Source organism: Lepus europaeus, chromosome 3, assembly GCF_033115175.1.
Source record: "Lepus europaeus isolate LE1 chromosome 3, mLepTim1.pri, whole genome shotgun sequence".
Lineage (NCBI taxonomy): Eukaryota > Metazoa > Chordata > Mammalia > Lagomorpha > Leporidae > Lepus > Lepus europaeus.
Window position 1 is genome coordinate 78,601,897 of NC_084829.1, and position 13,937 is coordinate 78,615,833.

A 13,937-nucleotide genomic window follows, 5' to 3' on the forward strand; every position below is an offset into this window, starting at 1 on the left:
GTAGTTAGATCTCTGTCATCCACAGGGGAAGCCAGGATTAAGCTGTCGGCTCCCAGCTTTAGCTGGGCCCAATCCTGGCTAAATACTGTGGACATTTGGAGAGTGAAACAGTGAATGCCAATGTGCTCTCTGTCTCTCTTTTTCCTCCAACCCCATTTGTGTGTATGTACAAGTGCCTCTGAAGTAAATATTTTGGATAAAAAGAAGACATACAAATTGCTAACAAGCATATAGCTAAATGATCAACATCATTAATCAAAACCACAATGAAATATTACCTCACCCCACTTAAATTAACTAGTATCAAAAAGTCAACAAGCAGCAAATGCTAAGGATGGGGAGAAAGAACTCTTATGCACTATTGGTGGGAATGTGAATTAGTACAGCTACTGTGGAAACAGTATGGAGGTTACTCCAGTTATATCTACAAATATTTCCTGAGTACCTGGGCTATACCTAGCACTTTAACAATTAATTTGCATTTGTAGATATGTATAGTTTACCAACAGCTTCTTACGTGGACCTTTCTCTTTTTCTTATTCTTAAAAAAAGGAACAAATTTTTAAGTAATATAGACAGTTTTCTCTTTCATTTTCCAGATGAAGATACACAAGCTGACAAAAAGTCATATGTTGGGAAGTGTGAGTGGAACTGGCACTCTAATCCAGGATTTTTTAATCCTTAGACAATCCTCCTCCTCTTAATATGTTGATGCCAGTATTCACCACTAACTGCGGAATAGCTGCTGATTGCAGCTCATTTCAATAAACAGGAGGAAGTCAGTGGCCAAGGACGCAAGTAATAAGACCTATATAAAAAGTTTGCTTATAGCTATAAAATGAAAAACGACAGCAGAGAGAGAATTTATTCAGAAAAAAGCACTAGGGTTAGCTATAGTATCGTTAAGTACACTGCAAATAGATCTTTGTAAAAATAAGAGTGGGAATGTGAAAGGGAAAAGAAAGAGGGGTTGGGGCATGGGCTGGAGGGAAGGTGGGGGGAAGTATCACTGTGTTTCTAAGTCTTTATATATGAAATACATGAAACTTGTTTAACTTAAATGAATTTTTTAAAAAAATTTAAAAGAAACAGTAAATGTATCAATGGGATTTACCACTAAATGATAGTAAGGAATAAAATAGAGATAATCTAATTTCGGAAAGAATTTCTCTGTGTTCAACAGCAATTTTCTCTGATTGCAAGACAATATTCTCCACTTGTAGCAAGATGATGAGCAATTTTGTTAGGAAAATTTTAGATTGGAGATTAAAATCAATGATGAAAAATAAAGGCTTAATTGTTACATACTTGGAGAAAGTAGCCCTATAGGATCACTCAAGAGTTGGCTTTTTGTAGATGCTCCTCTTTGCACCATCTCTCACATAATGGTTGAATTGGAATTACAGAGGAAATAAAGTCATTTTCAGGTCAAGGTCATAGTCCCCCTCAGCCAAATTAATTCCTCATTAGAAAGTATTTCTGGGCCTTTCCATGTGATGGAAAGGCATACAAATAACAAGAATTAAAATCCAGTTAAATATTTTTTGACTATAAAAAAAAAAAAAACGATTACTTCACTCTGCTACTCAGCTTTTCTTCACAGGCACTTCCACTCTGTAACTTCTAAATGTGTTTTATATGGAATTTAGAGTTTATTTTTTACCATGATAGCATTGTCATCCTCACAGTCTCTTGTTGGGATGACTTGAGAGACAGTATTTTGTCTCTGTTGTTATCAAATCTGCTATTACTGAGACTTTAAAATTCAACATGCTTGTCACTGAATTCATCCTGCAGATGGGTTCCAAGACTTTATGTCAGCTACCTGAAGGATCAGTCATTGTCATTCTGTCTGGTAAATGTTGGATTGCTTTAATTAATTGATTAATTTTATCAGCGCACACTCTCATAATTGAAATAAAAACTTTTTCTGTCCATGTGGTGCTAAGGATTCTTTCATACCTCTGAGATCTGGCTAGGGGAAAAACCAAGTTGCAGAACAATGTTTCACATTCACTGGTGCACATTTAGTGTCTAGCACAGGGGACTCGGTGACTGAACACCAAACAGTCAAGAATTGTAGCCTGTGAGGAAAGGTGGGGAAAGTGTGGGGAATGAAAAATGGGAGAAGGGGGATATTCATGCTTTTTTCTAAATATTTCTGTGTGGTTTGAATCTTTTACAACAATAACATATTCATGTATGACTTCTGTGATTTTAAAAGGACAATAAAATAAAAGCTGCATTCAGGCAATGAGAAATGGGGCTTTTTACCCACAGCGTTATCTAAAGCTTAATTTTGTGAAGTCAGTTAATGGTCTTAGTTTCTGAGACAAATTTTTGTTTGGATCCATTACCTAGTAGTTCATTTCTCTGGGACATTTTCATTATTTTTTTTTTATTAAACTTTTATTTAATGAATATAAATTTCCAAAGTATAGCTTATGGGTTACAATGGTTTCCCCCCTCCCATAACTTCCCTCCCGCCCGCAACCCTCCCCCCTCCCGCTCCCTCTCCCCTTCCATTCATGTAAAGATTCATTTTCAATTCTCTTTGTATACAGAAGATCAGTTTAGTATATACTAGGTAAAGATTTCAACATTTTGCCCATATAGCAACATCAAGTGAAAAAACTACCATTGGATTACTAATTATAGCATTAAATAGCAATGTACAGCACATTAAAGACAGAGATCCTACATAATTTTTTTTTCAAAATAATTAATTTTCTATGCCATTTCCATTTTAACACCAGGTTGTTTTTTTTTTTTTCATTTCCAATTCTCTTTATATACAGAAGATCACTTCAGTATATAATTAGCAAAGACCTCATCAGTCTGCGCCCACACAGAAACGCAAAGTATAAAAATACTGTTTCAGTACCAGTCCTAGCATCACTTGGCTTTAGACGACACATTAGGGACAGATCCCGCATGGGGTGTAAGTACACAGTGACTCCTGTTGCTGACTTAACAATTTGACACTCCTGTTCATGGCGTCAGTAATCTCCCTGGGCTCTAGTCATGAGTTGCCAGGGCTATGGAAGCCTTTAGAGTTCACTGACTTTGATATTGTTCCGATAGGGTCATAGTCAAAGTGGAGGTTCTCTCCTCCCTTCGGAGAAGGGTACCTCCTTCTTTGAAGGCCCCGTTCTTTCCACTGGGATCTCACTCACAGAGATCATTCATTTAGGTCTTTGTACTCCATAGAATACTATACAGCAGTAAGAAACAATGAAACCCAGTCATTTGCAACAAGATGGAGCAATCTGGAAAACATCATGCTGAGTGAATTGAGCCAGTCCCAAAGAGAGAAATATCATTTGTTTTCCCTGATCGGTGACAACTGAGCGCCAAAGAGAAAACCTGTTAAGTGAAATGGACACTATAAGCAACAATGAACTGATCAGCTCCTGTCCTGACTTTAGATGTACAATGTAATACTCTATCCTTTTTAGTATTTGTTGTTGTTGTTGTTGTTCTAGTACTATTGGTTGAACTCAGTAATTAACACACAATTATTCTCAGGTGTTTAAATTTTAACTGAAAAGTGATCCCTGTTAAATCTAAGAGTGGAAAAAGAGAGGGAGGAAATGAACAATTAGGAACATGCTCAATCGGACTGGCCGTAAATGGTGGAGTCAGAAATGTGCAGGGGATTCCAACACAATTCCATCAAGATGGCATGTACCAATGCCATCGCACTAGTCCAAGTAATCAATTTCAGCTCACAATTGATAGCTCCGATAGGTCTAAGAGTCAAAGAGATCACACAAACAAGACAAGTATCTCCTAATACTAACTGATAGAATCAAAAAGGGAGAGAAAGATCCAACATGGGAAGTGGGATACACAGCAGACTCATAGGATGGCAGATGTCCTAGACAGCACTCCGGCCTCAGAATCAGCCCTCAAGGCATTCAGATCTGGCTGAAGAGCCCATGAGAGTATAGCAGGCATGGAAAGCCATTTTCATTATTTTTCAATTATTTTCCTTAAAATGTTTAAAAATATTGAATGTATTTGAGGTAGTAACATGCTATTACACAGAATCTCTCCAGAATGTGAGAATACACTATTAAAATATTTAAAGATAAATTCTTTGCAACTTTTCTTCTAGTAATCTTTCTAGAGTGAAAATATCAAATAGTTTGTTACAAAGATGATGTAACTAAGTTACTTATGAGATTTCATTTCTTCTGCACAGCCATTTATCAAATTTTACAAATAGCTTAAATCTTGGCCTTGAGTCCCTAAACCATTTCTCTATTTGTCCCTCCATCTCAGTTCTGTAGTTTATTGTTAAGTAGAAAGATTATGCAAATATACACTTGTAAAGAGGCACAGAGGAAAAAGACAAAGAGTCTCGGGCTTTCTTTCTGGGCCTCTGATGAGCTCAAAATCCACAACTTACACTGTCTTTAAGGGTGGGAATCTCAGGGGCTTGTTCTCAGTTCTTGTCCTTAAACTTTTCAGAGAGAGTCTTGCCTTTACCAACATCTCCGTTATCACATGTACACTTAGTATTCACAAATCTGTATTTATAACCCACTTATAAGTATTAATTCCTTATGAATTCTAGATTCCTACTTCTAATTGCACAGCAGTGACAAGCAGATGTCCCTTATGCACCACAAATTACAGATTCTCAAGGCAGACTCACCTCTCTCCATTACAATGCTGTATTACTTGTATTGACCCAATAGTTCTTAACTACTAGGTTAACTTATTATTATTAACTTAACTTAAAGTTCTTAACAGGAGACATTTTATCCACAAAGGGCACTGGAACTTTGGGACTGTCTCCACTGGGGCTAAAGGGTCAATACTGGCATATAATGAGTACATCCAGGAGTGGCACTAAGCAGCCAACAGCTAACAAGACATTCCCTCTAGCACAGAAAACCAACAGTTTTCTGGCCTTCAAAGTCAACAGGGCCAGATTTATGGAAAGGTTAGTCCACAACTGGTTGAGTAATTATCTAATGGTTAGTTAATTGTTAACCGATAAATATCTGAGAAAACAAGGAAAATGTCACCAACTTGAAATCATCTCTATTTTCTTCCTCTCTGTCTCACTTCCCACCTGTAGGTGGTCATCAGTCCCAAAGATTCTAGACATCTAATAATCTCCTCTTCAGGACTTCAATTCACATCGCATCTTCAATTGTATCACTATTGTCTGTTATTCTCATCTCTTTCAATTTCCCTTCATATCAGGCTTCTTACTGCTACTTTCTTCCAGAACTAGTGATTCATGGTGCCCGGTTGGGGCATCAGATTCTGAACCGGTTGCTCCTCTTCCAGTCCAGCTCTCTGCTGTGGCCCGAGAAAGCAATGGAGGATGGCCCAGGTCCTTGGGCCCTGTACCTGCATGGGAGACCAGAATGAAGCACCTGGCTCCTGGCTTCCTATTGGCGCGGTGCACTGGCAGCAATGCGCCGGCTATAGCTGCCATTTGGGGGGTGAACCAACGGAAAAAGGAAGACCTTTCTCTTTGTCTCTCTCTCTCTCTCACTGTCTAACTCTACTTGTTCAAAAAATAAATAAATAAATAAATAAAAAGACTTCACAAAATAAGAAATTTAACAAGTAACAACAATGGCTACCCACACTAGGTACTGACAAAATTAAGAGGAACACTTTTTACTCTTTCTGTATTTACATTAAAGAACAATGCCTTCTCTCCCACTTAATTTTGTATTCTTCGAAACAAGCAAAGTGATCTGTTGTTTGGTAAGCGAAAGTGCAAGAGTACAGCATATACAAGGGTACTTCAAAAACTTCGAGGAAAAATGGAACTTGGTGTGTTTATTTTGATGCAAATTTTTTTGAAATTCATGCATGGGTATTCTTTTCATAATGCACATTTCTATCAATGTTTGGAAGACCTTATGTGTGTTTTATAGCAATGCCTTAAAGCAGATTACTTTCATATATATCTTCCTTGTTAAACTGTTAGAAAACATACCCTGAACTGGGCAAGCAGAATTTTCCTTTCCTATTTAAAGTCTGACTTTAAATGAGAGATGACTCATATAAGTGGTATATAAAAATCTTTGTTTTGGGGCTAATGTTGTGGTGTGCCATGTTGAGCTACTGCCTGGGATGCTGGTTGAATCCTGGCTCCTTCACTTCCAATGCAGCTCCCTGCTAATGACCTGGGAAGGGAATTGGAGGATGCCCTGAGTGCTTTAGGCCCTTGCCATCCTCATGGGAGATGAGTGGGGCTCCTTGCTCCTGGCTTCAACCTGGGTCAGTGCTGGGTGTTGCAGTCATCTGGGGGTGAACCAGCAGATGGAAGATATCTCTTTCTGCCTCTCTCCCTGTCTCTTCTTTTCTGTAACTATAACTTTTAAAATACATATATTAGTATTTAAAAAAAAAATCTTTGCTTGCTTGACATTTTTCTTCTGGTATAAATAATTTTATTATAATCATGTGAAATATGTGTATGAAATTTTGATACTCTGTGCTTATTTAATATCTATTAAATTTATACGGAGAGCATTTTCTAAGTACCAGTTACACTGAAGATGCTATAAATTTATTAAAATGCAAACCATTATCCAGATTCTATCTTTTAAAATATCAACCCGTTTAAGACTAATCAGTTTTCATGTGTCTTTTTTTTTCTACCAACTAGTAAAAGACTCTCTTCTGACAGCCCCCAAAATATTTTATGTGCTTACCCAATCTCTGTTCCAACTTTACTAGGCAGTCCAATCTCCGGAAAGATTGGATCTCAAGACTGAATGAACTCTCCACATTCTCATTTGAAAGATAAACATGCACTCTATAAACTTCATTGGTCTAAACAAGAGAAACATCTGTTTAGACTCATGTGCGGCTTTTTGGCTGAGTTCAGCAACAGGGAGGCTTAGGAAGTGTACTCATCAGCTGTGTCTGCAGCACCCAAACATCACTGCTGGTCACAGTGATGTGCTGTAGAGATTACACGGCATGGGAACAACTAAACCAGATAGCTAACCATAAACCATCTGGTAATGCTATCACCCTGTCCTCACATCTTCCTTCAGAAATAATTTTAGGACATAAATAAGCATGAAATGTAAAAGATTGTTCAACTAGATATTTCAAGCAGATCATTCAAGTGCATAGAAATACATAGAACAAAACCTGGAAGAGCTTCCCAAGGGCTATACTCACCAATGCCTCTAGTCAGTCCTCCTTACCACATTAAAAGTACAAAATACTCCTCTTCAATGGTTACAAGTAACACCTGGAAAGTTATCCCTATACATTGTAGTGAGCTGGGGACTCTGTGGGTAGGGCAGGAATGCTATTATGTGCCTACTACATGAAGGCTCTGTGTGAAAACTCAGCTGAGCTCTCTCTATACAATAGCACTACGAAGTAGTTTCATTATCTTCATTTGATAAAAGAGGGAACTAAATCTTGGAGAGTATAAATATCTTTCTGAAGGTCAAAAAGTCACAAAAATGACAAAATTATAAACTTAGATATCTTCATATGTACCCATCATAGGTTGATTCTGATATATTTTATGGTGCTCTTTAAACTCCTCTTTTGACTTTCAATGTGTCAGATAGTCTATATGTGATCTGTTTAAATGAACTATGACTTGACAGGAATTAAATTGATAAATAATTTCTTTCCTCATAGTTGGTAAAGAATAGGTTTTAGGCAAGTATATATAGAAGAGATCACTTGAAACATACTAGAAGTGATTATAGGAGAGCAATTTGCAGGGAGCTTCAAGACAGTTGAAGAAAATCCAGGTATTTGACACTTTAATCAGGTTCATTGCCATTTATGCATAGGTTTATTTGCAATAAAAATGTGACAGAAGTGAAAGAGTCTGTGTTCAACTTTATGGGAACATTTATGAAGGAATTTTATGACTCTATTTTACATGTTTTTATTACATATGGTTTTATTATATATTATATATAGCATATAATATACATACAAATTCAACTTAAAGTCCTACTGATGCTTTTAGTAATAATACTTTTAATATAATTTATTCCCTATAGGATTATAGATATGTGTGCATGTGTGGGTAGGTATCTATCAAGTTTTATGTGTTGTGACTTCACAGAAAATCCCTGTTTGGTTTTCATTTCACATTAAAAATTTGATAACAAAAATAAGTATTCAAAGACCAGAATTCACTACTTTTCTATCTGAGCCATGGCTGTGTCATTAAGATTCAAACTAGAATACATTTTATGCATATATGTGTACATATTCATGGATACTATGTAATGTCTTGATGCATGTATTTATTGTGTAATATTCAAATAAGGGTAAACATATCTACTTCCTCAAGTACTCATATTTATCATCATTTTAAAGTGAAAATATCCAAAATCTTTGCTTCTAGCTTCAAAACAATAATGTATAAGAGATATGATTGTTAGTTATAGTCACTCTATTGTGCGACTGAACATCAGAATTTTTTATTGAACTGTCACTTGGTTCCTGCTGATCAACCTTTTCTCATCTTCCCTTTTTCCTGTACCCATAGGTCTTTCTGTGTTGTGTTTTCATTTGTTTTAAGAAATATTTTTAAGTTTTGATTGTACTTTCTTTCTCTATCTGTTAATTGTTCAAGGGTAAATTGTTTAACCTTCATGTATTTGTATTATTTGCAAAGTTTTTTTGTTGTTGATTTCAGTTTCATTTTATTGCAGTTAGAAAAAGATACTCTACATTATCTCAATTTTTAAAGACTCATTTATTTATTTTATTTTGTAAGAGAAGTGGGGCTTGGGAGAGAAACAGAGAGAGAGAGAGACAGAGGGAATCTTTCATTCCCATGTTCACTCACTAAATGTCCACAACAGCCATGTCTGGGACAGGCCCAAGCCAGGAGCAAGAAACTTCATCTGGGTCTCCCATATGAGGGGCCCAGGCACTTGTGCCATCCTCCACTTCCTTCCCAGGCACATTATTAGGGAGCTGGATCAGGAGCCAAGCAGTTAGGACTCAAACAAGTGCTCTGATGTAGCATGTGAATCATGCAAATGGTGTCTTATCCTGCAACACCATGATGTTGGCTCCAATTTTTAAAATTGCTAACACTTGTTTTGTGAACTGCTATCTGATTTATTCTGGATAGTGTTTCATGTGCTGTTGGGAAGATTATATACTGAAGACATTGGGTAGAATAATCAACAGGTGTCTGTTAGGTTCTATCAGTCAAGGGTGTATTTTGATTCTGCTGCTTCTTTGTTGATCTTCTTCTGAGAGTACCTATTCATTGCTGAAAGGAGATAGGTAAAGTGACTCACTATTTTTGTATCAGAGTCTCTATCTTTATGTCTACTAATGTTTACATATTCGAATGCTCTGATACTCTATACATATACTCATATATTTGAAATTGTTATTTCCTCTTGCCAAGACATCATTTTAAAATAACTTTTCTTGTTTTATTTTTCTGATTTTGTTTTAAAACCTACTTTATCTAATATATGTGTGACTATTCATACATTCTTTTGGATTCCAATTTCTGGAATATTTTATCCCATGCCTTCATATCTAGTCTATGCATGCCCTTAGAGGTATAATAAATTGCTTGTAAGTGCAATATAGTTAAGTCTTGATTTTTACTCATTTAGACACTCAGTGCCTTTTATTACAGAATTTGATTACACTCAAGGTAATTATTGATAGGTAAAATCTTAATACTGCTATTTTGATGCTTATTTTCTACCTGTATTGGTCTTTGGTTCTTTTTCCCTTATTTACAATTTTCTTCTGTGGTTAAGTAATTTTTTTTCCTGGTAGCATGTTTTAGTTTATTATTTATTATTCCTGATAAGTTTATTACAGAGTTTTGGCTTGTGGTTACCATGAGGCTTACAAGAAACATCTTGTGGTTATAACAATCTATTTTGAAATGAGAGCAACTTAATATTGACTATAAAGATCAGAAAAGAAACAAAAAAGGGGAAAATTCCTAATAAAAACTTTGCACTTCCTCCCATTTCTTCTACCATTTTGTAATTTTGAGTTCCATGTTTTGTATCTCTATAATGCCTATATTACAAGATATTGATGTAGTTATTATTTTAAATTTTGTTTTAGTATTCATTCTAAAGAAGTGAATGATTTATGCACCATGATTATTACAGCATTCTAAATTTATCTGTACAGTATGGTTTCCACTGAGTTTTCTATCTTCCGATATTCTCTTATTGCTTTTTTTTTTTTTTTTTTTTTTTGGACAGGCAGAGATAGACAGTGAGAGAGAGAGAGAGAGAGACAGAGAGAAAGGTCTTCCTTTTTCCGTTGGTTCACCCCTCAAGTGGCTGCTACGGCTGGTGCGTTGCGGCCGGTGCGCTGCTCTGATCTGAAGCCAGGAGCCAGGTGCTTTCTCCTGGTCTCCCATGCGGGGGTGCAGGGCCCAAGGACATGGGCCATCCTCCACTGCCTTCTTGGGCCACAGAAGAGAGCTGGACTGGAAGAGGAGCAACCAGGACAGAATCTGGCGCCCCAACCAGGACTAGAGCCGGGGTGCCGGCCGTTCCGCAGGAGCAGAATTAGCCTAGTGAGCCGCGGCGCCGGCCTCTTGTTGCTTTTTAGCATCTCTTTCTTTCAGTTTAAAAAACTCTTTTAGAATTTCTTGTACATAATTTTAAAATTGAATACCCAGGTCACTTTAAAACAAGTAAGAATAAAGAACAATGTGGTCTAAACAAATGGTTTGCATACCTTTTTTTTTTTTAAATAAATGTTACTCTTTTTTAAAAAGTTTCACTTATTTATTTGAAAGGCAGAGAGAGTGAGATATATATATATATATATATATATATAGAGAGAGAGAGAGAGAGAGAGAGAGAGAGAAAGAGAGAAAGAGAGACAGAGAGATAATCTTCCATCTTTTGTTTCACTCTAAATGGGCACAAGAGCCAGAGCTACTTCAGGCCTAAGCCAGGAGCTTGGACTTCCACCCTGGTCTCCAACATGGGTGGCAGGGTTCCCAGCACTGAACCACTGTGTGCTGCCTTCCCAGGTGCATTAGCAGGGAGCTGGATTGGAAATGGAGCAGCTGAGACTTGAACCAGCACCCATATTGGATGCTGGCATTGAAGTGGGTGGCTTAGTCTTCTGCACCACAGTGCTTGCTCCAAAATATTATTCTTATATTGACAGATAATGGGTGTGGCTTGGAATGTTTAAAAATAGAAGTCCATTTCCTAATACAATATCAACAACAAAACAATCCAATTCCAAAACTAAAATCATCTTGTATTGCTCTGAATGAAAACTTCCATCAAAATTCATTTATAGAACAGCACAATTTTCTTTAAATGACATTGTTTAGAATAAAATGTTATTGCAGGCTTATTGGAAAATTAAAAATACAGAAAAGCATTAATTGCTCATAAACCCAATATTCAAAACTATTGTCAATATGTGTTAACATTGGAGACAAAATGATAGAAAAAAACAACATTGTAGTAAAATCATCAAAAGTCATCAGTTTTAAAAATTTTATGGAATTATTTATTAAAAATCACATTATAAAAAACATGGTGCATATGAAAAACAGAAAGAAAAATAACTCCTATCCCCACTGCCCTTAAAAAGGCATTATACCGGCATAGATTTCTGCCATTTCACTGTGCGTGTTGTGATGATACGACAGGCAGTGATTTTTAGTAAACAGAAAAAAGAGGAGGTGTATATAGAGAGACTTGATGATAGATACTATCCACCAGAGCTAATTCACTAATCTTTTTCAATTTAACATACAGCTCACAAAACCCTCTAGACTCAGGTCTTTCAATAGAGTTTTAAAGGCCTAGAAAAACATTACTAAAATTCTTAAGAATTAAAAATGACTTCTCTAGTTGCAGTTTGGTTTTGTCCATAGAAGCTAACTCTCTGTATCCTAAATAGGCCAAATTTATTTTATTTCATTTTATTTTATTTATTTTTTAAGGTTTTATTTATTTGAGAGAGAGTTACATACAGTGAGAAGGAGAGACAGAGAGAGGTATTCTATCTGCTGGTTCACTCCCCAAATAGCGGCAATGGCCACAGCAGGGCTGATCCAAAACCAGAAGCCAGGAGTTTCTTCTGGGTCTCCCCACATGGGTGCAGGGACCCAAGCACTTGGGCCATCTCCTACTGTTTTCCTAGGCCATAGCAGAGAGTTGGATCTGAAGAGGAGCACCAGAGACTAGAATCGATGCCCACATAGGATGCTGGCACTGCAGGCAGAGGATTAACCTACTTGCCACAGCACCGGCCCCAATAGGCCAAATTTTAAATAGTTTAATCATTGATAGCAAGGATAAGCAGAGAATGCCAACCTTGTGTTTTTGAGAGATCTTCCTTTATACTGTGGGACAAACAGTAGGAAATACTTTCCCTACTATCATGGGATTAAAAGCAGGAACAAAATAGCAGAAAAAAAAACATAGAGGGCCAAATTCTACCCTGGCCTACTGAGCTTACCAGACATCACAGGATGCAGAATGATACTTGAAACTGAGATCTCAGTTAGTTAACAGATAACCCACACATAACCCATAAATTCTAATACAACAAAGTTTTTACTTCAATTAATCTTTTAATTGGCCAAATTTAATTTTTAAGCTATTTTTTCTATGGAAAGTTACACTAAAACAACCTTTCACAAACACTTGCATATTCAGGAATGTCTTCAAAAATGAAAAAAATAGCTAAGTACAAATTTCAAATAGCTAACTCTACTTTCAAAATTATGTCAAGAAATATCCGTTGCTTACTAGCATGTTTTAAATTTATTTATTTATTTATTTATTTTTATTTTACAAAACTCAGTCTGAGCCGGCCTTGTGGCTCATGGGGTTAAGACACCATCTGTAACATCAGTATCCCATGTGAGCGCCAATTCCAGTCTACCTGCTCTACTTTCCTGCTAATATGCCTGAGATGGCAGTGGAAGACAGCCCAAGTGCTTGGGCCACTGCTAGCCATGTGGGAAATGAAGATGGAGTTCCAAGATCCTGGCTTTGGCCTGACCTAGTCCCATCTGTTGCAGTTTTTTGGGAGTGAACCAGTGGATGGAAGACCTTTCTCTCTCTCTCTCTCTCTCTCTCTCTGTCTCTCCCTCTGCCTTTTTAAATAAATAAATAAAAACATATCTTTCATTGTTTTGTTGCTAAGTAGTTTAGCCTACTGTAGCAGATATAGTAGATTGATACTGAGAACCTACTATGCTACTACAGCCCTCTTCCAGTACTATAGTACCTTACTGAACTGCTAAGGCTAGAAATCTTCAAATTATGTTGCTGAACCACTGTGCAACTATGTTTTTAAACAGGAGATATATTTCACCAAATAGATTCACTTATATTAAGATGGTGGAATTAAGAAGGTTATTTTCCTTCTGTTTTGACTGTTGCTATGAACAGACACAGTTACAGATAGATACATTGGGTTTTCTTGAAACAGAATTCCAGGATGGAGTGACCAGCCATATGAGTGTTAAGCTGTAGTTGTGGAAGGTCTCTTATCTGCACGTTGCAGCTACAGCAATGCATTCTTGAAGTTTAGAAAACTCCAGATGTGACTCACTGAGTCTTCCCCTTCCTGATTGTGACATCAGTCCTAGTTTATTCTGCGGATCATGTCAGCGATGTTATTAAGAAATTTTTTTTACCTAAAAGGCTAGCCTAGAGCCTACCCGATACATTCCAAAAGTAATTCCTTTATCAACCCTTTTCTTTTTAGCATAGTTGCAATATTTTCTGTTTCCCACAGCTAATTCTTGGCTGGTACACTTTTATAGATGATTCTAGAAATATGTTTTGTTTTTATTGTTAACTTTGTATAACATGAAAAGAGCAAATTTAGCTCAATATTATAAATGTGGTCTTGTTAGCATTAACACAGTTATATTATTTGAACCAAGCTCAAAGCTTTATCACAATCATTATTACAGTTTTTCA